This window comes from Leptonychotes weddellii, chromosome 12 (genome assembly GCF_054177405.1).
Source record: "Leptonychotes weddellii isolate Sample4059 chromosome 12, ASM5417740v2, whole genome shotgun sequence".
Taxonomy (NCBI): Eukaryota; Metazoa; Chordata; class Mammalia; order Carnivora; family Phocidae; genus Leptonychotes; species Leptonychotes weddellii.
This window is the reverse complement of record NC_138380.1, coordinates 80,300,353-80,323,753: the sequence shown is the minus strand read 5'-3', so window position 1 is coordinate 80,323,753 and position 23,401 is coordinate 80,300,353. Positions and strand designations below refer to the sequence as shown.

General features: G+C 41.8%; 1 pseudogene across 1 annotated transcript in view; it reads left to right on the top strand.

The window, feature by feature from the left end:
- LOC115940556 (actin, cytoplasmic 2 pseudogene) overlaps positions 1-20,011 on the top strand; it is a 38,839-nt pseudogene extending 18,828 nt beyond the window's left edge. Inside the window, exon 3 of the transcript XR_014139410.1 lies at positions 17,500-20,011. The product of XR_014139410.1 is annotated as an actin, cytoplasmic 2 pseudogene (transcript). The remainder of the gene's footprint in view (positions 1-17,499) is intronic.
- The last annotated feature ends 3,390 nt before the right edge of the window (positions 20,012-23,401 follow it).

Sequence of the window (23,401 nt, the reverse complement as noted above, 5' to 3'; positions counted from 1 at the left end):
ATCTGACTCCCACTTTGATCTGTCTATCATGAAAGAATGTGCTGATCAGAGAATACAAATACCCAAATGGTTCATATTTATTTTTCTTACCCGAAGTCAGTAAATTGGCCTTCTGGTGGTTATGCCTTTGTAAGCTTGGCTAGGGGGTGTCCGTCCCCAAGAGACGGATGTAGGCATGGAAGCAGATCACGCTTCTGTACCTATAATGTCCAAGGGCCAGTCCCTGAATTGAGGAAACACCCTGCATGGGAATGAAGGCACCCCGTGAGGGCCTGACCTGTGCATTTACCTATGTTGGCATTGATCACAGTTTATTATAATTTAGAATTGCTTGTTTCATCGTTTGTCTCCATTGTTAGGCTCTAGGCAATGTGATCGACAGATTTATTCTCACTGCAGAAAACAAGATTAATAACTACTTGTTGAATGAATGAATGAATGAACGAATGAATTAATTAACTTATCAAGAACGAATTTATAGGGGGCCTGGGTGGCTCAGTCGTTAAGCGTCTGCCTTCGGCTCAGGTCATGATCCCAGGGTCCTGGGATCGAGCCCCGCATCAGGCTCCCTGCTCAGCGGGGAGCCTGCTTCTCCCTCTCCCACTCCCCCTGCTTGTGTTCCCTCTCTCGCTGTGTCTCTCTCTGTCAACTAAATAAATAAAATCTTAAAAAAAAAAAGAATGAATTTATATATATATGGATCTTCCCCAAAGTCACCTGACCTCACTCTGAAAATTTTCTTTAAACTGCAGCACCTTACATCAAGATCCTGCTGGAAAGCTCATCTGGAGCTCTGGCTTTCCCTCCGTGCTTGCTTTCCTCATGGAGCATCCTTCTGTTTTTCATGATTCCTCATTTGGAACAGAATCCTAATCCCTTTCTAACTCTGACAATATTTTTTACTTGTGCATTAACCTTTGTCATTCAGTTTCACTATAACGCTTTCACCCCAACCTGCTTTCAGCATATTTTTTTTCTTTCCTTCCTTTTTTTTTTTGGTAAGTGTGTATTCAGAGTTCCCGTGTTTATTAGTTTTTCCTTTTTGCTCCCATTTGTCTTTCCATTTCTATTCCTTTCCCCTTGCTATCACCACCACAAGTTGTCTTTCCCAGATTCCTGCCCCTTGCTTTGTTCCATTTACTCCTCCATCCATATCAAGTGAGGTACGATTTTCCTCTTTTTGTCAAACAGTCTGTAAGTTCCTGATTATGGCTGTGGCCAAGTGCTCCTTCGCCTAACCGCTCTTTTTTGGTCTGAGAAATTAGGTCTCACATGCCATTTTCCAAAAGCTCTATGGAGATGGGGGGGATGGGCAAAATGGGTGAAGGGAGTGGGAGGTATGGGCCTCCGATGACGAAATGAGTAAGTCGCACGGAGGAAAGGTACAGCACAGGGAATATAGTCAATGATATGGTAACAGGGTCGTATGGTGACAGAGGGAGCTACACTGGTGGTGAGCACAGCAGGACAGCATAGTGTAACATAACGCAGAGACTTGTTGAAGCATTCTGTGCTACACCTAAAATTACGTAACCTTGTCTATCAACTATACTTCAGTAAAAAAAGAGAAAAGTTCTATAAGGCAAAATTTCAAAGATACATAAAAGTAGGGAGAACACTGGAAAGCATCCTTATCACCCAGCTTCAACAATTATTAACATTTGCCTGTTTTGTTTCTAGATGGGACCTTCTAAGATGATATATTACTGAGCTCCATCTCTAGCGTGAACGTATAAAACAGATCATATTTGAGAGCCCTCTGGAGCCAGAGAAGGCCCGGTGGAATTGGCTGCTCACTGCCCTGCTCCCTTCACACACTCTGAGCAAACCTACGGAGTTCTCACCGTGCTGTTCTGATACCGTTTATATTCTTCTCTCTCTCCTCTTCTAGACTGAGCTTTTTAGGGCTGGGAGTTGTAACCTCTCCCTTACATCCCCGGCACACATGGTGCCCAACACTTAATGGCTCGTAACAAAAAGTTCCGGAATGCATGCATGAAAAAATATATTGCAATGACTTATCTATGTCAAGTAAAAAAATCAGGTATCCTGGTTAATTCTTTGCAGTGGTCCGCTCTCCCTTCTAATTCCAGCTTTTTTCCTCTGAAGCAATGTAACTTTTCACTCAGTTGATTTAGGCTACATGTTTTGATATCACCATTTATACAATATCTGCATTGTATCTATCAGCCATTTTGTTTCTAAATCATATGAACACCAACATTTATGTACACGTATGTGCTGGTCACTGTACAAAGTTCTTGGTAAATGTTATCTCTGTTAAATCCTAAATCACAAAAGCCCATGAACTAGAAACTATTATCATCCTTATTTTCCAGATGAGGAAGCCTTGGTCCAGAGAGAAACGTAACGTGACAAGGTCATACCACCCTTGAGGGGAGGAGTCAATATTTAAATCTAGATCTATTTGATGTCAGAACTCGAGCATCTAACTGCTGGGCCGCACTACCACGGATGTGTCTTTATCTTTGGTTGGCTTGGTGCTATTTGTGTCTAGTCAACACTCTAAATCTTTCTCTCTAGATACTGTGTCCAAAATAAATAAGAAATCGCTAGACTCCTGAGGCTTAAGTCTTCCTCTTTTCCACCCTCTCACCCTTGGCAACAGAATCACTGCAAAAATGTCTCTTGAAGTCTTCCCCAGTGACTTTATAATCTGAGTTCCCACACAACCTCCTCATGCAGACACTTGTTGACCACTTTTCATCTTATCCTGATGACAAATAGTCCTCTGGATGGCTTCACAAGCGACTTGCCTTTCCTTCAGGGACCAAAGACATCTTTCTTCCCCCATGGAAATGCAGGTCCACACTAACAGGAGACTTCTCTCGCCTTTTGTCCGAATTCTACTTCTACCTTTTTCTTATATCAATACTTCAGTCAACCTGGTCTTCAGATCTCCCCGTCTTGGGCTTGCTTGCTATTGTGATCGTGTCTCTGATCACTGGAGGGAGCATATGTTTTCCTCTGCTCAGTATCACTTTGGGGCATCACCCTTCACTCCCATGCCTCTTGATCCATGCGTGCTGTTGGCACTGGCCTTCCTCCTGGCTCTAGGGGTGGGTGCATGAGCCAGGCCTGGCCAATCGTAATTCTGAATGACTCCACCCAAAGTAATTGCACCAGGATGAACACATGACTGATGGTGTCAAATCTTCAAGAGGTCTTGTGCTATTAACCTAGAGTCATTCTCTCCCGAGATTGTAGATACTAGGGATGACGGAGGCCCGAAACTGCTGGTGGCCATCTCTGTCCTGAGTAGAAAGAACTGGCTTAAGAATGGCGTCTTCACAGAGAACGCGGTATCAAAAACCAGAGAGACATATTCCGGACCCCATAGTTGGCAGCCTGAATCAAACCAGGCCTACAGCCACCTCCACCCCTGAACATGACAACCGTGAGCAGGAGCACTCTGCAGAGTAGATCTCTATAGAGATCTATTAGGATAAAGGGAACAACCAGCCTTCATCAATTGTAGATACTCTGTTTGACTGGGTATTGAGCAAGGAGGCAGATATAAGAACAGGAAGTTGCAAACCGTGCCCTGAGCTGGCCTGAGGGCTTCTATAAAAGTTCCTTGGGGGACACCATGGAAACCGGAGAGCAGGGCTAAGAATAGCTCTGTATTTGTTTTCTATACTGGGCTTCAAAATAAGGTTTCTGAAGAAAGGCTCTGTTGCTAACAAAAGCAAAAACAAAAATCCTTTGAAAATTGACGTGACGTTTATGTCAGTTCTCCTAGAAACCCAAGTTCTTCTACTCTCTAGATCCCGCCTTGTACCCTACTTTGCCTGAACCTATACCCCTGTCTACATAATCATTGAATTGCATTTCATACTTTTTTCCTCCTCCCTCTCAGGTGATAAATCAGGCATTTATCTCTCCTTTCTCCTGAGTGTCTGCCAATTCGGATGTTCAACACAATTCAAACTCAGCAAATATTTATTGAGTGCAAGGTAGTGCTATGTGCTTGGTTTTGCAACATTCATGAATTCTTTCAACTCACCGAGAGATGGGTAGCTATTTACATTTGTGTCTAATGAATGAGGTGAAGTGATCATCTCAAAGGTCACAAGGCAAATTGTTGGTAGAGCTAGAAATACTACCGCTCTCCTAGTCCGGTGTAGAAGGAGCCTGAAGATTGGGACCAGGCAGGCTTGGGTTTGAATCCTGGTTTGTTACATATTTATTTTTGGAGCTTGAACAAGTTATTCAACCTCCCTGAGCTCAGTTCTCTACCCGTAAAATGTAATATCCTCTACCTTGCAATGACGTATGTGGATTATATGAAATAATGTGTTAAACACATTAGCATAAATTTGGCTCAGGAACTGTTAGTTTCCTTCCACTCCATCAGGAAATACCTGTGTTCCTCCATCCAGGATGATTTGCACATAAAAGAGGCCTCTGTTACATAACTCCCTTTCAATACCATTTTTCCACTGAGATGCTCATACATGTAGGACATATTGTGCTCTAAGTTATCATATTTAGTCATTTCATTATTGATAATACCCCTGTGGGCCAGGAGAGAGCAAAGGCTTATTACTGTGGACTCTCAACACTAAGATTCCTAGTAGAAAGGAATCAATACCAAATGGGAGACTTTCAACAAGTGGCAACTTCTCTCTAGCTGTCAGAGCCCAACCAACATTTACTGAATCAGCAACCACATATTCAGGCCTAATGGCCACTAGGCACCGTTTGAGGGGCTGGGGCTACAATGGGAACAGGATAGACTAAGTCTGTGGAAATGCCAGAGGTGGATGTGGATGGCTGGATGGCCTGTCTGCTCCCCCCTCCTGCCCCTTATGGCCCTTATGTGTGCTGCCATAGCTTAGGGTAGGGACAGCAAATTATGTTTTTGTACCTCCGAGCTAAGAATGAGTTTTACATTTTTAAAGAGATCCCATATAACCTGCAAAGCCTAAAATATTTACCATCTGGCCCTTTAAAGAAAGTATTTGCTGACCCCAGGTTTAGAGTGACCTGTAATTCTTTCAAGACCAGAGTAAAAAGTTTCATGGTGTACATATTAGAGTCTTTTTTATTAATAATTTGTTATTTATGTAAAGCATTATTATTATTTATTATGATTGTTAAACAGTATTAAACGATGAAAAGTGATGGGTAGTGAGAGGGTAGATTTTTATACCAATTTTGCAAGATAGTAATTCACTTTTGTTAAGTCACATGACTGTAACTTTGTTTTCCTAGACTATCACTCCCACATAAAATGAGGACCTTCCCCATGTAGCTTTTCTGGGGGTTTTCAATATTTTTTTTTCCTTGTACCCAAAACAGAGGATTAGAAGATAAGCTGAGGAAGGGTCAGCATTCCCCTGTGACAATGGGGATGGCAGGAGAAAAGTTACTCTGTTGTCACTCCAGCCCTGTGACAATTTAAAAAACCTCTTAACCTTTCCATCTAAATAAGCCCTGCATTTCTTCTCTGTCACATTTATTTAAAATGAAACCGCCTTCCTTTGACTTGTCTAAGTGCTTCTTAGCACTTTCTCTTTCATGCACACATACATTCCCTTTGCTTCCTGCTTGCCCTGGCTTCTCCTACTTGGGCAAAGTAAGGGTCACGCTTAGCCTTTGTCTGTTGACTTTCACCCCTACGGGTAATTCGGAGCCTTGGAGTGGCACCCTCTTCTTCCTCCTGTAAACTGCCCCCAGGTAACAAGACTGTTGGTGCCCACCCTGGGCTTGCGATAGGCTCTCCTGGAGTCACCCTAGCACAGGAGAGTCCATGGAAACCAAGGTCACCGTGCACATGATGTGAAGGCTCCCAGCTCGAGCCACAAGGGTCCTGGGTTGGGTGTCCACAGACTCATTCCAGCTCTTCTTCCTCTGATTTGTTGTTGGATCCGGGCCAGCTACTTAGCTTTTGAATGCCTAACTTCTCACATCTGTAACATTAAGATAATGCCAACTTTCATTTCAGCTTCTGGGAATAGAATTAAACTGTATGTGGACACTGATGTTCCCATAGTAACAGTCACAAAAGGGATCTAGCCTGCCACCAGAGGCGATACATTATTTATGATAAGTACTTGTAAAAACTCCTCACTGTCACTGTAATAAAAGATTGTTACAGGAAATCCTGGGGATATACTTTCACATTAATTTGCATTCATTATTTCAGGGAGAGTTCACTTGGCTCCCAACTACCTAATTCTAAATTCGCAGAATAAAATCAATTAGCACATGCTGGAGCTGCTGAATTCAAAAGCAGAACGGAGCGCTCCTGTGGCCCTTGTAAGGGGAAGGAAGGGACTGACTTCCCGGGGCTATTTATTAAAAGCAGGGAGGAGTCAGTGGGTGTGGCTTGTCTGGGGAGAGATGGCTCTAGCTAGCCCACTGCATGAAGACAGCAAGAATGTTATTAGATAGCTCTACAAAAACAAATTTGTTGTCGGATTATTAGTTTTGTTATTATTATTTGGGGGAAATTTTAAATATATAATAAAATACAAAAAATGTAATAATAATCACTCATCATTCAGAGATAACCAATATTAACATTTTGGTATGTAGCCTTCCTGTCTCTCTCTCTCTCTCTCTTTAAGATTTATTTATTGGAGCGCCTGGGTGGCTCAGTCAGTTAAGCGTCTGACTTCTGCTCGTGTCATGATCTCGGGGTCCTGGGATCAACCCCTCATCGGGCTCCCTGCTCAGCGGGGAGCCTGCTTCTCCCTCTCCCTCTGCCCCTCCCCCTGCTCATGCTCCCTCTCTTGCTCTCAAATAAATAAACTTATTTATTTATAAACTTATTTATTTGAGAGAGTGAGAGAGAATGGGGGAGGGACAGAGGGAAAGAATCTTCAAGCAGACTCTCTGGGAGCCCCATGTGGGGCTCCATCTCATGACCCAGGAGATCATGACCTGAGCTGAAACCAAGAGTGGGACACAACCGACTGAGCTACCTAGGCGCCCCTCTTTTCATACTTATATTTTTCCAAATATTGTTTTGTAACCTGCTCTTTATATTTGTGAACATTTTTCCAAGTTATTAAATGTTCTTCTCAGAACATAATTGGCTGAATATGCACCATAAGGGTATATCACTCTAACCAATTCACAGTTAGTAAACATTTAGGTTGTATCCTGACTTGTCCTTTAATTAAAATCGATTCATGTATCAACCTGAGATCTCATGTTAATTTAGCTGACAGATTGAGACCTATGTTTTGATCCACCCATAATACTTCCACTGCTAACAACACACTCTTCCTTTCCATTTTGCTATTAGTCCATAGTGCAAATACATCCAAAGTCTCCTTCAAAAACAAATTGCTGTGAAAGTCTCAGGAGGACAGGGCCCTTGTCTGAGTTTTGTTTTCCCATATTCTTTGGTCCTTGCATATGGATCTTTTGCCTAAAGCATTATTTTCTTTCTTAATTTTATTGAAAATATCTTTTTTAATTCTACAACGGTGAACTACAACAGTGATCTTCATTTTAATTTTAAATCCAACCTTATTATTCTCTTTTGATAATATGATTTGACTTGCTTTTTTATTCTTTCACCCAAATCTCAAACTTTTTAGCAACAAGATTCCTTTAAAAATTCATTGAGGACCCCAAAGAGCTTTTGGTTATGTGAGTTATATCTATTGCTGTTTGCCATATTAGAAATTAAAAATGAGAAATTTAAAAAATACTTAATATTTCATTTTAAAGTGACAATAGAAACCTATAACATATTAACGTAAATACATATTTTATGACAGATAACAGTATTTTGCAAAGCAAAAACACATTCAGCGGGAAGAATGGCATTGTTTTACATTTTGCCAATCTCTTTGATGTCTGGCCTAACAAAAGGCAGTTGGATTCAACAGTCTGCTTCTGCATTGACACCAATTGCCACGTGTTGTTTTTGTTGAAGTACATAGATGAAGAAAACCCTGCCTCACCCAGATTTGTGGTTGGAAAAGGAAGGACCTGACATAACCCTCCGAAAGATCTCTGGGCTCACAGCGATCCTCTGCCTACACTTTGAGAATCACTGACTGTAAGTGCTGGTCTATCTTTTTTGCTACAGTTTCCTTTTTGTAAACATATAGTGATAATAATAGTATTTCAAAGTATTCTGAAATTATAACATGAAAACTGCTATAGTGGCAGGCAGAAATCTACACCTGTTCAAAAAACAGGAAAACGCTTTCTCTGGGGCATTTGGGAGACGTAACTATCCAAAGTAAGGTGGTTACTGAAGCAATAGATATTTCCGATAGATATGTGGGTTTCATATTTCACCATTGCAACCAAAAACTAGGAGTTTTCTAAAGAAAGTTTTAAAGTTTCTTATGTGGCTTTGGTAAAGAAGCACTTTTTTTTTTTTTCCAGGGGGTAATTCTGGCTCACTTTCAAAGTGGAGATATATTTCTCTGAAACCCATTGCATAGTTATCTTGGCATTCTTTGATATAAAATGTACTCATGTGTCTCGTTTTAGCTTAGGTCAAGGGTGGAACTAATCCCTATTGGACGTTTTAAAAGGCAGAATGTGAGTTTCTCATGCCAGACCTCATAATGGGTTCTGCGCGCTGCAACCGATCAGATATGAGCTAGAATGCTTGTAATATACATACTCTGCAGTGAGCTTGATTGCATGCACTCTGTGCAGCTGAAACATGGGGATAACTCACAAGGCCAGTTTACAACAGTGCACATTCTGTTTCATCTGAAGCAGCGACTCAGCTTGGGAAGGTGGGACCTGGGGGCAGGATGGCACAGAACCCTCTGTCCTTTATCCCCACCCCAGAGGTCAAGTGGATTGTCCACCCCCAGAGAGAACCACACTCTAGTCTGGCGGTCGCTTTGAGGGCCAGGGATGGGGTGGGGCACAGACGTTTTCCTCTGATCTGCCGCCAATATGGATTGTATCTCAACGTAGCATCTCATGGTGGTTGAGGAGTGGTTGCAGCCTGGATTTCAGAGAGCATGAGTTGGGTCAGCATTTGGCAAATGGAGATGATGGCTGGGTGAAGACAAAGTGAGAAAGGATAAGAAAGTGTTTTGAAAACACATTAGGTGCAAGAATTTTTATTATTATTCTTAAGCGAGTAAACCGTAAGCCTAGTAAACTGTCCTAGGGTGAGGAACTATGGTGAATAGGGGACACACCAGGCCTGAGGGGGTTCTTGGCTTTTCTTCTAGCAGGTCAGGGAAAAGAACATGCTGGATCCTTCCCAGATCTTCTTGTTATGCTCATACTCTCCGTGGAGCTCCTGAAGGGAATTGGCTAAAAAGCCACTTGTTGATCCCCTAACCCTCCCTTAAGTCACAGATGAAAGGGACAGTCTGGTACTGAATACTTTTATTTCCCTAAACAATCTGGTCACTGTTCTGCCAAAACCGATTGCAGCCCTCATTGTCGATGACTTTACTTTTCAAGTCTTTTCTACTTCTTTGACATCTGAAAGTAGCTGAAAAAATCATGGAATATACTCATTGTGACAATATTAAATACTTAAGTGTGCACGTCCAGTGTTTAAAAAATCCTCTATTAGTTATTTTTTTCAGTTTTTAAAGTAAGCCTTGGCACTGAAATAATTTTGGAATTTAGATATTGGTTCTTGAATGAAACCTTAACTTGTTTGTGTTTAATTAGACTTCAATTGCTCCACTTAAAAAAGGTCACCTAAATTTGGAAAAGACAACTGCTTCTAATTGTGACAATGTCACGCTTGCTGAATTTTCTCGGAAAGGTTAAATTACTTTTTTCTATTTACTAAGAAACATTTCTGCATACTTCACCACAACGGCACACCCAAAAAATCTGGGGTTCTAAAGGAATGAGGCAGTCATATTTTAATGGATTAGGCTTTGATTCCTTGTGACTGCTGCGTTATCAGCTTGCCGTATGCAAATATTTTAGACTGTACACACCAAATTTGCTCTGCTGCAATAATGGAACTGTTTCTTATGGGTCTATTCTTGGTGTTGCAGGCTGAATAGGAAAATGTCTACAAAACACTGAGAATTTCTAGAGATAGCCAGGTCATAAACTGAAGTGACTTTATTTCTAGAGAGCCAGGGTAGGATAAACTAAGTGACTGAGGGAGAGGGTTCAATAGGAATCAAGGTGGAGAGAAAAGACAAATACCATATGATTTCACTCATATGTGAAATTTTCTTTTTAAGATTTTATTTGTCAGAGAGAGAGAGAGAGAGCACAAGCAGGGGAAGCATCAGGCTCCCCACTGAGCAAGGAGCCCAATGTGGGACTCAATACCAGGACCCTGGGATCAGGACCTGAGCACAAGGCAGACGCTTAACCAACTAAGCCACGCAGGCGCCCCCCGAGACTCTTAACATCTGAGAACAAAGTAAGGGTTGAAGGGGGGAGTTGGGTGGGAGATGGGCTAGATGGGGGATGTGATGAGCACTGGGTGTTGTATGTAAGTGACAAATCACTGAATTCTACTCCTGAAACCAATATTGCACTGTATTTTAACTAACTGGAATTTAAATAAAAATTCAAAAAAAATAGGAGTCAATGTGGAAGAACTTGAAAGAAGGAGCTCTCAGGAACTGGCCCTGGGGGTACACAGGCTTCTTCAGCTGCCGTGTTTCCTGTGTCAATAGGAAGCTACTAAGCTACATAGGAGCCACACAAATGTTTGGTTACATGGAAAATGGAGGTCTGTTCTAGGCTCATCGCTGAGCCTAGAAGGAAGCTCCAGCTTCCTGTGAACCATGTCAACTTAGCTTATATACAAGTATTGAGCAAGATAAGAAAAATATTTTAGCCAAAGAACATCTTACATAGACCACTGTCCAAGCATAAACTAGATTATTATTATTATTGTTTGTGCTCCCGACAATATATAAATAGCCAGGGATTTTTTTCTAGCTTTATTGAGATATAATTGACATATACCGTTATATGTTTAAGGTGTGTGACATGATGATTTGATATACATATGAATTGCAAGATGATTACCATAGGAAAGTTGGTTAACATCTCCATCATCTCACATGTTACCTTTATTTCCCTCCAGTTTTATTGAGATATAATTGATGTACAGGACTGTATAAGTTTAAGGTATACAACATAATGACTCAACATACATATATTGTGAAATGATCACCACAGTAAGTTTAGTTAACATTCATCTCTTCATTTAGTTACAAAAACATTTTTTTTTCCTTGTGATGAGAACTTTTAGGATCTACTCTCCTAGCGACTTTCAAATATAGCATACAACAGTGTTAACTATAGTCATCATGTTGAACATTACCTGCTCTGTACTTACTCATCTTACAACTGGAACTTTGTGCCTATTGATCACCTTCATCCACTCCCCCCACCCACCTGACCATTTTTGTGTGTGTATGTGTGGTGAGAATGTTTAAGATCTACTCTCCAGCGACTTTCAAGTATACAGTATAGTACATATTATTTTATATGTGATATATATATGCATACATAGTATATATTGCTAACAGATTATTTTTTAAAGCAAGTATGTATCACCTTCATTTTTGTGAACTTTCTCACATGTCTGAGTGATAATTTCAAATACTTTGGAATTACTGCAGTGCTTACAACGTGGTTTTGCATTATGGCAAAGTAATACCCTGAGCTATCGTGTTCCCGTGGGTATCTCTGAAAGGAAAGGGGTGACCACATTCAAGTTCAGAATTAGAGAAAGAGGGGCAAAGATAGGGAGGGCTATCAGAGTTACCACCACCATAGCTGCTGCTGCAGTTGCCCTGATAAAGACAGAAGGAAACAAGGCTGCCGGAGATCTTGGACCTTGAAACCCTTGATCGACCAGGAGAGAGAAAAATAGCAGTGCTGAAGACTTTATCAGCGTACAGTTTCTTAAGAACAGTTGATCAGGGCTATGGAAGATGAATGGCTTCTGTTTTGCAGTGTTTCTAGCAAAAGGGGTTGCACTCCTGTTTTAGATACAATGACCACACTCAGAATTTAGACTATCTCATAGGGATAGCTTTCCAAAACCTCTAGGATATGAGTCATTATATCAGAACCTGAGCGAAAGATAACTTAGTTGTGGAGGACTTGCAGAAAATGACATTTCATCTCCAAGTCTAGCTAACACCCTAATTCCTTTAAAGGACTGGTTCTAGGATTCTTTACTCTTCCCTTAATGGTGAGGATGTTCCAGGTGCCTGGGTGGCTCAGTTGGTTAAGCGACTGCCTTCGGCTCAGGTCATGATCCTGGAGTCCCGGGATCGAGTCCCGCATCGGGCTCCCTGCTCGGCAGGGAGCCTGCTTCTCCCTCTGACCCTCCCCCCTCTCATGTGCTCTCTCTCTCATTCTCTGTCTCAAATAAATAAATAAAATCTTAAAAAAAAAAATGGTGAGGATGTTCCCAGGATGAAGGGACCTAGCATTTCCGCATGGCCCGAGAGAAGCTGGCTAGAGATTTTTCCCTCTTCTGTTTTCTCCTTACCCCCTTACCCAGTAGCCTTATTCTCTATTACACTGCTTTCAAGAAACAATTTGATCAACTCCTTTCTCCAAAGAGTCAGAAAAGAGAAAATAAACCAAGGTTTGATGTTGTTTCCTTTCTCAGAAGTATCCTCATTAGGAAACTAAGGGATGAAACTCTGTTCATAGAATTTCAGGCATCAGCTAGCCCAGTGGGAAGGAATTTGGGATGGCCGGGAGAACGTCATCTACCCTACCTAGTTGTCTCTCTGCCTTTAGCAAGGCCAGCCCCAATGGGTTCCCACTAACATGGTGGATGGTCCCCTTACAGCCCTTCAGAAATCTACTTGTGTTTGTGTGTGTCAGGGAAAATGGCTGAGTGGAGGAGGCATTTCCTCCTGTCCTGCCTGGCACTGCCTCAAGAGTTGGGCCTAACGTGACTTTACAACAGTTATACAAGTTTCCAAGCTGAAGCCCATTTTGGTGAGGGTGGAGACATCGTACCCAAAATAGGAGCCAGGCGCTGAGAAGGGTCACTGTCTTTTCTCAGGATGATTTTTATAAAGAAAGCAAGGGGAAATTTTTATTACACAGTTGCAATCAATTATGGTAAGAAATACCAAAGCAACATTAGGTATGAAACCACCCTTCTTCCTTTTACCCAGGAAACACAAGTCTCTTAATCAGTAACATTCCCTCCTTGTATGTCATGGACTTATTGTCTTACTTTGCCTCCTTGTTAAAGCTTGTGGATTAATGTCACAGGGAGCCCTCCCCAAACCATGGAGCAGTATGCACAGCTTTTCCTCTGTTTCCCTGAAAAGTCTACCCATCAAGGACCCCTAATCTTTGTGACAATATCAGCCGCACTCTGTAAAGGACACTTTGGGTACTTCAGGTTGAAAAATTAAAAGTCACATTATTTTTGGGCGCCTGGGTGGCTCAGTTGGTTAAGCGAGTGCCTTCGGCTCAGGTCATGATCCTGGAGTCCCTGGATCGAGTCCCGCAACGGGCTTCCTGCTCGGCAGAGAGTCTGCTTCTCCCTCTGACCCTAACCCCTCTCATGTGCTCTCTCTCATTCTCTCTCTCTCAAAAAAAAAAAAAAAAAAAAAGTCACATTATTTTTGACAGACTATGGTCTACCACATGCCATTAGAGAGGTACCAACAGAGTGTCGGGAACAGAAAGAGGAAACAACAAATTCCAACCAGGGAAGGAAATTACATTGGCAATAGTAATAATAGTAGCAGCTATCTATTCGCCTCTCCGCTTAGGCCCCATATGTACACCAGTGCTTAGTCCCGAGACATAAATGTTCTATTTCAAAGGGGGTGAAGTATAGGACATGTTAGTTCTGCGCCAGTGTCACCAATGATTAAATAACAGACTTTCAGGAAGGCATTTACTAATCTTACTTGTCTCACCTTCTTCACCTACATAATGCGGCTGATGATACTTGCGCATCACAGATTTCATGGGGGAAGCTTCAAATGAGAACAGATGCATGGATGCACCCAGCTATTTCCTGATGAATAGCTGTAAGCAGCAGTAAGAGGTTGCTATGTGCTTCGACATTGCCATTATGTCTTGGCATTGATTGCGTGTGTTGAAATACATTTCATAAGCATTTCTGGAGGTGAATTTAGGCTTTCCGAAACACTGGCATATTTTTTAGTAATTTCAAATGGAAAATGTTCAAGTAGGCTTCATTAAGTAGGCTCTGGTATATTCAGCCATGTTCAGAAAACAACTCAGGTTGGGAATGCGAGGCTAGAGGGAGGGGTACAAAGATGAAGTTGACCAGATCTCTGCCCCCAAGGCCCTTCCAACCTGGTGGGGGAGACAGTTGTTTAACCAACATTCCAGCACCATGAGAGACTTAAGAATAAAAATATTGGATTGGCAAGGAGGGAGTATAAATTTTAAGTGTACCAATTAAAGAAGGAAATTATAGCCAACAGTCACAACAAGAACAATAATAATAGCTAACAATTGCTAAAGAGCCTTTTACATTCAAGACACACTAAAAAAATGATATCATATTTACTCCCCTCCAAAAAAAAATCTATGAAACAATTATTATCCTTGTTTTATAGAAGCAGAAACTGAGGCTTAGGTAAAATGATGTGTGCAAGATGACACGGCTGGAAAGCTAGAACCAAGATTTTGAGGTTAGAATCCATATTCTTTCTGCTCTGCCACCACGCTCTTGATAACAATGTCATTCTACAAACATATTACAGTGACGTCCAAATAATTTTGAGTCTTTTTTTTTAAGATTTTATTTATTTGAGAGAGAGAGAAAGAGTGAGAAGGAGAGAGAGAGAGAGAGAACACACATGAGCAGGGGGGAGGGGCAAAGGGAGACGGAGAAGCAGACTCCCTGCTGAGCAGGGAGCCTGACCCAGAGCTCGATCCCAGGACCCTGGGATCATCACCCCTAGCTGAAGCAGATGCTTAACTGACTGAGCCACCCAGGTGCCCCCAATTTTGAGTCTTTTAGAGAGGCAGTTTCCCTGATAGCAGCCATGACTCTGTCCTACCTGCATGGCCATTCAAAGACCATGGAGGTGGGAAGATGGGAGCCCTGCCCACCAGCAGGTGTGAGGTCCCTGTAGAGAACTCCTCCCTAGTCTGTGGGGCTTGTGTGGACCTGGTCACCTGATCTAGTAACAACAAACAGCAGGGATTTTTGTCTTTTCTTTTGAAAGGACTCAGGAGTGGGGAATAATCCCATCCAGCCATTGGCAAGGGCAAGCCAGCTAACTAACACTTATACACACACAAATGGCTTGCATTTCATGCATTCCTCACTGGGATCTGTTCCTTCTTACGTCTCTTAGAAAACTCTTCCCAGAAAATAAATAGGCACAGGAATCTTTATTCTAAATGACCATATTTTGTAAGATACATATTATAAATGAAGGATCTTTCCTGATTACTGAGTTTATTATATAAAAATTCTTACAAAGGTATAAAAACTACAGAGGTGCCTGGCTGGCTTAGTCAGTAGAGAATGTGACTCTTAATCTCGGGATCATGAGTTCAAGCCCCATGTTGGGTGTAGAGTTTACTTTAAAAAAAATTAAATAGCCATTTAGCTGTTTCTTTTTTATTTTTTTATTTTTATTTTTATTTTTTTTTAAAGATTTTATTTATTTATTTGACAGAGAGAGAGACACAGCGAAAGGGGGAACACAAGCAGGGGGAGTGGGAGAGGGAGAAGCAGGCTTCCCACAGAGCAGGGAGCCCGATGCGGGGCTTGATCCCAGGACCCTGGGACCATGACCTGAGCCGAAGGCAGACGCTTAACGACTGAGCCACCCAGGTGCCCTAGCTGTTTCTTTTTTAAAATCAATTGTTTTTATTGAATACAGTAAAAATTACATGACACTGGAAGGGGTTTGGGACTATGCTGCATTTATAGTATACAAAGTGAATAAAATCTGATATGATAATTTGTTTTTTAATTTTTATTTATTTTATTTTTTAAACTCCACTATAATTAATGTACAGTGTTATATTAGTTTCAGGTGTACAATATAGTGATTCAACAATTCTATACATTACTCAGTGCTCATCATCATGATAAATGGACTCAATCTCCTTCACCTATTCCACCATCCTCCCACCCACCTCCCATCTGGTAACCACCAGTTTGTTCTCTAATTTAAAAGTCTGTGTTTTGGGGCTCCTGGGTGGCTCAGTCAGTTAAGCATCTGCCTTCAGCTCAGGTAATGATGCTGGGGTCCTGGGATCGAGCCCCACGTCGGGCTTTCTGCTCAGCAGGGAGCCTGCGTCTTCCTCTGCCTGCCACTCCCCCTGCTTGTGCTTGCTTTCTCTCTCTCTGTCAAATAAATAAATAAATAAATAAATCTTAAAAAAAAATAAAAGTCTGTTTTTTGGTTTGTCTCTTTTTTTCTTTGTTTTGTTTCTTAAATTCTACATATGAATGCAATCTCATGTTATGTGACATGATAATTTTCATGCTTTTTAAAAAAAAGATTTTATTTATTTGAGAGAGAGGAGGAGGAGGAGGGGCAGAGGGAGAGGAGAGGCAGACTCCCTGCTGAGCAGAGAGCCTAACACGGGGCTCAATCCCAGGACCCTGAGATCATGACTTGAGCTGAAGGCAGGCACTTAACCACTCAGCTACCCAGGTGTCCTGATAATTTTCATCCTTATCTGAAAAACCTTAAAGAACAGTATATTCTGATTATATTATTTTAGAATCTGATAACAAGAAAAGCAACTGATCTGTGGAATGACATTTTAGAAACTTTAGCACAAATTAAACAAGAAGTTGTATCTAAGGTATGATCCTGCTGTGATCGGCATGATGCCTACAACTGTGGTGCCTGGATAGCCCACTGTAGGTCTGTTGTAACCCCAAATACAGAAGATGCAGCCTCTGTTTTTCCCAGTGTGTCAGTAGCCTGAGCTCTTATTGAAGGTATGGTCCCCAGGAGTGTTCCAAGATGGCAGCCATAGTTATAAAGAATGATAAATGATTCCACTGTGTTACCAATTTTTAAAGTTCTCTGTAGCCCTTGCAATGGAATTCAAATTGTGCCAGCCATCTTTTATTAGTCAGTCCCATGGGATTCTTATTGTTATTTTGAACAAGATCTATTTTTGTTTAATTCTATGGGAACCACACATAGTTTGTGCTTTTGCCAGAAACTTATTTTCCAATGAGTACTACTCAATTCTAAATAAGTACATTCTGCATTTTTTATGCTGGGACATAGTAGGGGTAAGTTCAGTCAGGAATGCCATTAAAAATTGTATAATGCAGCCTGGACTCTTTTGTGATTCTAATTTTCTGGTAACTACAAGGAAGTTTGGCTTTTGTTTATTGTCTTTCAAAGTAATCCATTTTAAATGAAAACATCTTCTTTTTAAAAAAGTCATTAAGAATTGATTTTACAACAGTGTGCCTTATTTGTTGACTTACAGCATTGCTTTGTGTAACTGCTCAATGTGTTTATTCATGCACAGATAAACATTATATTAACTCTAATAACCAGAAAATCAATATCATATGTCTTTTCACAACAGAAAAAAAGAAACGATTTTCTTACCTAACTTTCGGTGCATGATATCTGTGGAAATCTTGAGCTTGTTTTCAGAAGTGGGGAGACAGTTTTTTCTACGGCACTAAATTTCAGAGTATGGATATTAAGACTATATCTCTGACCTGGGAAGAGCAGAATATTTTCACTTGTAATAAAGCTTAACTCCCAGGACTACAAGAAGCAAAAAAGGCAATCTTATTGCAACACAGGAACTTCAAGTGCCTTAGACCCTGAGGGATCTGTAGATGTTATATTCTATTCAATGCAGTAACACAATCTTTGAGCAAAAGTGTCTAAGCAAAATCTATAGGAAATGATGCATCCTGCACGAAGGCTTAAAGAAATAATAAAACTACAAAGCTTCTACAAAGACTGCTTTCAGAGCACCAAGGAGAAAACTGAGGGGATTTTTAGTAAAGGTCATTTATTCTCTTGTCAAAAAAGAGAATAGAGCGGTCTCACTGGCGGCAGCCGGCGAGCTCTACGCGTTCCACCGCCGCGCATCCTCCGCATCCACCTCCATTCCCCGCAATGGAAGAGGGGATCACCGCACTCGTCATCGACCATGGCTCCTGCATGTGCAAGGCGGGCTTTGCTGGGGCTGATGACCCCCGCAGCCGTGTTCCCGTCCATTGTCGGGCGACCCCGACACCAGGGCGTGATGGTGGGTATGGGCCAGAAGGACTCCTATGTGGGTGACGAGGCCCAGAGCAAGCGGGGCATCCTGATCCTCAAGTAGCCCATTGAGCACGGCATTGTCACCAGCTGGGACTACATGGAGAAGATCTGGCACCACACCTTCTATAGCATGCTGCACGTGGCCCCCAAGGAGCACCCCATACTACTGACGGAGGCCCCCCAAACCCCAAGGCCAACCGTGGAAAGATGACTCAGATCATGTTCGAGACCTTCAACACCCCAGGCATGTACGTGGCCATCCAGGCTGTGCTGTCCCTGTATGCCGTGGCCGCACCACTGCTATTGTCATGGACTCTGGGGACGGGGTCACCCACGCTGTGCCCATCTACGAGTGGTACGCCCTGCCCCCACGCCATCCTGCATCTGGACCTGGCTGGCCGGGACCTGATGGACTAGCTCATGGAGATCCTCTCGGAGCGTGGCTACAGCTTCCCTGCCACTGCCGAGCGGGAAATAGTGCGTGACATCAAGGAGAAGCTCTGCTTGGTCACCCTGGACTTCGAGCAGGAGATCGCCACCGCCACGTCCTCCTCGGTCCTGGAGAAGAGTTATGAGATGCCCGAGGGGCCGGTGATCACCATCCGCAGCAAGCGGTTCCGCTGCCCGGAGGCGCTCTTCCAGCCTTCCTTCCTCGGTATGGAGCCCTGTTGCATCAGTGAGACCACCTTCAGTTCCATCATGAAGTGTGATGTCGACATCTGGAAGGACCTCTACGCTCACACGGTGCAGTCTGGCGGGACCACCATGTACCCCGGCATCGGCGACAGGATGCAGAAGATCATAGCTCTGGCACCCAGCACGATGACGATCAAGATCATGGCTCCTCCTGAACGCAAGTAGTTGGTGTGGATTGGGGGCTCCATCCCGGCCTCGCTGTCCACCTTCCGGCAGATGTGGATCAGCAAGCAGGAGTGTGATGAGTCGGGCCCCTCCACTGTCCACGGCAAATGCTTCTACATGGACTGCTAGCAGATGTGTAGCATTTGCTGCATGAGTGAATTCCCGACTATAAATTTGCTCTGGTAAATGTATATGCCTCATGCTAGCCTCATGAAACTGGAATAAGCCTTTGAAAAGAAATTTGTCCTCGAAGCTTCTATCAGATATCAGCACTGGATTGTAGAACTTGTTGCTGATCTTGATCTTGTATCCAAGTTAACTGTTTCCTTGGTATATGCTTAATACCCAGTACATACCTTTGATTTAAACCCTTAGCACCTCGGTGGGGGGGTTGGGGGGTCACTTCGTGGCTGAGGTTGAGAACATGTTTATAGAAGAGAAATCCACTGATTGGAGAATCTGCAAGACCATGAGGTTCTTGATTTGTGCAGGGTATTAATGTGTAAGAGCTGCCTATTCCAGGATTTCTCTAGAGGCTGGCAAGAGTCCTGAACCAGTTGTCATTTCTGTCTTGCAGGTCTAACAGGGTAACAGGGTTGGGAAAGTCAGAGCCTTAGGACCCACTTTGCTTTCTTACCTGATGTTTCCCTGCCAGAACACCCTGGGCTGCTAAGTGCCTTGAGTGGGAAAACAGTTTGCATTTACAACTGTAAATTTATTCATCCTTTTAATTTATGTAAAGTTTTTGCACACAATTCTCAATTCTTCAAGAGATGACAACAAATTGAGGTTTTCTACTGTCATGTGAGAGCATTAGGCCCAGCAATGTGTCATTGTGTGAGGAAAATAAAGCGCTGTGGTAAAAAAAAAAAGAGAAAGCAAGTTTGTTTGGTTGATTTGGTTGTGGCTTGGTTTTTTGTAGACACATAAACCATGGAAGACTATATGACTTAAACTAGTCATGAAAGTAATTATTTGCCCAAATATCTAAAGCATGAAATAAAACTTTATATTTTTTTTTTGCCTTTCAAATGGATAGAGTTTTTTTTTTTTTAAGATTTTATTTATTTATTTGACAGAGAGAGAGACAGCGAGAGAGGGAACACAAGCAGGGGGAGTGGGAGAGGGAGAAGCAGGCTTCCCACGGAGCAGGGAGCCTGATGCGGGGCTCGATCCCAGGACCCTGGGATCATGGCCTGAGCTAAAGGCAGGTGCTTAACGACTGAGCCACCCAGACACCCCTGGATAGAGATTTTTAAAATGTACTTCTGTATCTATAGAAAATGATAAAAGTAAAATTTAAATGACCTGTAATTCCACTGACTAGATAACACGGTTGACATTTTTTTAAAAAAAGATTTTATTTATTTATTAGAGCGCATGTGATCGAGAGCATGAGCAGGGGAGAGGGGCAGAGTGAGAGGGAGAAGCAGGCTCCCTGCTGAGCAAGGAGCCCGACATGGGGCTCAATCCCAGGACCCTGGGATCATGACCTGAGCTGAAGGCAGACACTTAACGATTGAGCCACCCAGGCACCCCATGTGGTTGACATTTAAAAACAATTTTAAAGTAATACAAGCACATGTTTTTAAAAATTCCAGTAGTACTGAGAGGTTTAAATGTGTTTCTCCCCTCCCCCACCCCCCAACCACCTGCCTATTTCCACCAAGCTGCAGTTGTTAACAATTGCTTGTGAATCTTTCCAGAAAAGGAACTATATCTCTAGACACCAAGAGATATGTGTGTGTGTGTGTATAAAATTAAGATTTTGGGGGTTCCTGGGTGGCTCAGTCAGTTAAGTGTCTGACTGTTGATTTCAGCTCAGGTCATGATCTTGGGTCCTGAGATCAAGCCCCATGTTGGGCTTGGTGCTCAGCTCAGAGTCTGCTTGGGATTCTCTCTCTCCCTCTCCCTCTGCCCCTCCCCCTCCTTTCTCTCTCTCTCTTTCTCTTTCAGGAAATAAAAAAAAGTAAAATATTTTTTTTCACAAAAAGTTTGTCATTCCACATGCCTTGAATTTTTCATTTAATAATATATTTTAGATCTTATATCAGCACCCATAGAACTCTCACATTATTTTAACAGTTGCATAATAATTCATTATATAGTGTACTGTATTTAACCAGTCCCCTGTTGATTCAGATTTAAGTTATATTTTATTTTTCTGAATATATAGGTAAAGTCTTCGCAGCTGAATAGCCGATGAAGAGATACCTACATTTTTTATTTTGATAGATACTGTCTAATTTGTGGAATCAGTTTTCTCTTCCCCCAACATTTGAGAGTTAACTATTTCCCTAGCACAGATATTATGAGTATTTTAAATTTTCACCCAATGAAATTCAGTTTATAGTATTCCACTTTTATTCTTTGTTAAATGGTCAGACATTTTACCTGAAGAAAAACCAGAATGTACTTGCTTTGGGAGCATCTGGTGTCTTAGCCCAGTGATATGTGGACTTACAAAAGAGAAAGGAAACATTTTAATTTAATAAGGTTGGATTGGCACGTGTGGCTAACACCAAGTCAACTTCATAGGCCAGTGAATTTTAGGAAACTTTTTAAAGAGTAGATTAAATTGATAATTCTCATGTTCAAATGATGGTATATGTACCTGGGGAGATGGGAGAATGGGAAGAAGTTGTGTAATGGGTAGGGTTTCAGTTTTGCAAAGTGAAAAGAATTCTGGAGATCAGTTGCACAATGTGAGTGTATTACCGCCTTTGAATGGTACATTTCAAAATGGTTGCAATAAGATGAATGGATAAAGATGTGGTATATGTATATATACAATGGAATACTACTCAGCCATCAAAAAAATGAAATCTTGCCATTTGCAATGACATGGATGGAACTAGAGGGTATTATGCTAAGCGAAATAAGTCAGTCAGAGAAAGACAATTATACGATCTCACTCATGTGGAATTTAAGAAACAAAAGAGGATCATAGGGGAAGAGAGGAAAAAATAAAACAAGACGAAATCAGAGAGAGAGGGAGAGAAACTATAAGAGACTCTTAACTATAGGAAACAAACTGAGGGTTGCTGGAGGGGAGGTGCGTGGGGGGATGGGGTAACTGGGTAATGGGCATTAAGGAGGGCATGTGATGTAATGAGCACTGGGTGTTATATAAGACTGATGAATCACTGACCTGTACCTCTGAAACCAATAATACATTACACATTAAGTGAGTTTAAATTTAAAAAATGGTTGCAATAGTAGCTTTTACATTATGTGTATTTTACCACAATTAAAAAGAAAGATAACGAGCAAAATTATGCTCAATAGAGAAAAAGGGTTATTACCTAAAATGTAATTTCAAGAGTGTAAGGGAAGAACCAGTACTAGAAATTCAGTCAAATCCCTTCAGGGGCCAATTCATGTCACTACACAATCAGATAAGGTCCCGAATGCAAAGATCCCTGGTATGGACGGACTCAGATGTAATCTAAGGCACAAATGACTAATATCGGCAGCATAATCACCCCTAATCTGCTATGAAATAGTTGCCTCCTGTACCTGATGACTAACTAGGACATTTCCCCAACTGGAGAAGTACCTGTTCTCTGGGACCTAATCAAATGTATCTGCAAATATACCTGCATTCATTGTCTCCAATGCTAATGACCAGATTTGGTACCTGGAGTCGAAGCTAACGCGTGACCACAGAGAAGAGGAAGACCACGGTGAGCCCCAATGCCTCAGGTCATTGTCTGACACATGCCATTGTTTAAAAGCACTCTGTAATATTTTTATTTGTCATCGCTCACAGCCACCTTGTGAGAGAAACCAGAATCAAAGGGAGAGTGAAGAACCAAAAGCCAGAGAAAATCATGACTTTTGTTCACGATGACTTGGGCTCCCAGGTTCTGATTACAGAAGCAGACAAATCACTGCTATAAAAATAAAATGCATTTATCTTGGAAAGGTAACTCACAGTGCATGCTAAGGAATTATCTAACTAAAGTGTTCCACAAACTTTTTTTTAAATTTTATTATGTTATGTTAATCACCATACATTAAGTGTTCCAAAAACTGTTTTTTTAAATTTTATTTTATTATGTTGTGTTAAACACCATACATTACATCATTAGTTTTTAATGTAGTGTTCCATGATTCATTGTTTGCGTATAACACCCAGTGCTCCATTCACATGTGCCCTCCTTAATACCCATCACCAGGCTAAGCCATCCCCCCACCCCCCTTCCTTCTAGAACCCTCAGTTTGTTTCTCAAAGTCCATAGTCTCTCATGGTTCATCTCCCCCTCTGATTACCCCCCTCCATTTTTCTCTTCCTACTATCTTCTCCTTTTTTTAAATGTATAATGTATTATTTGTTTCAGAGG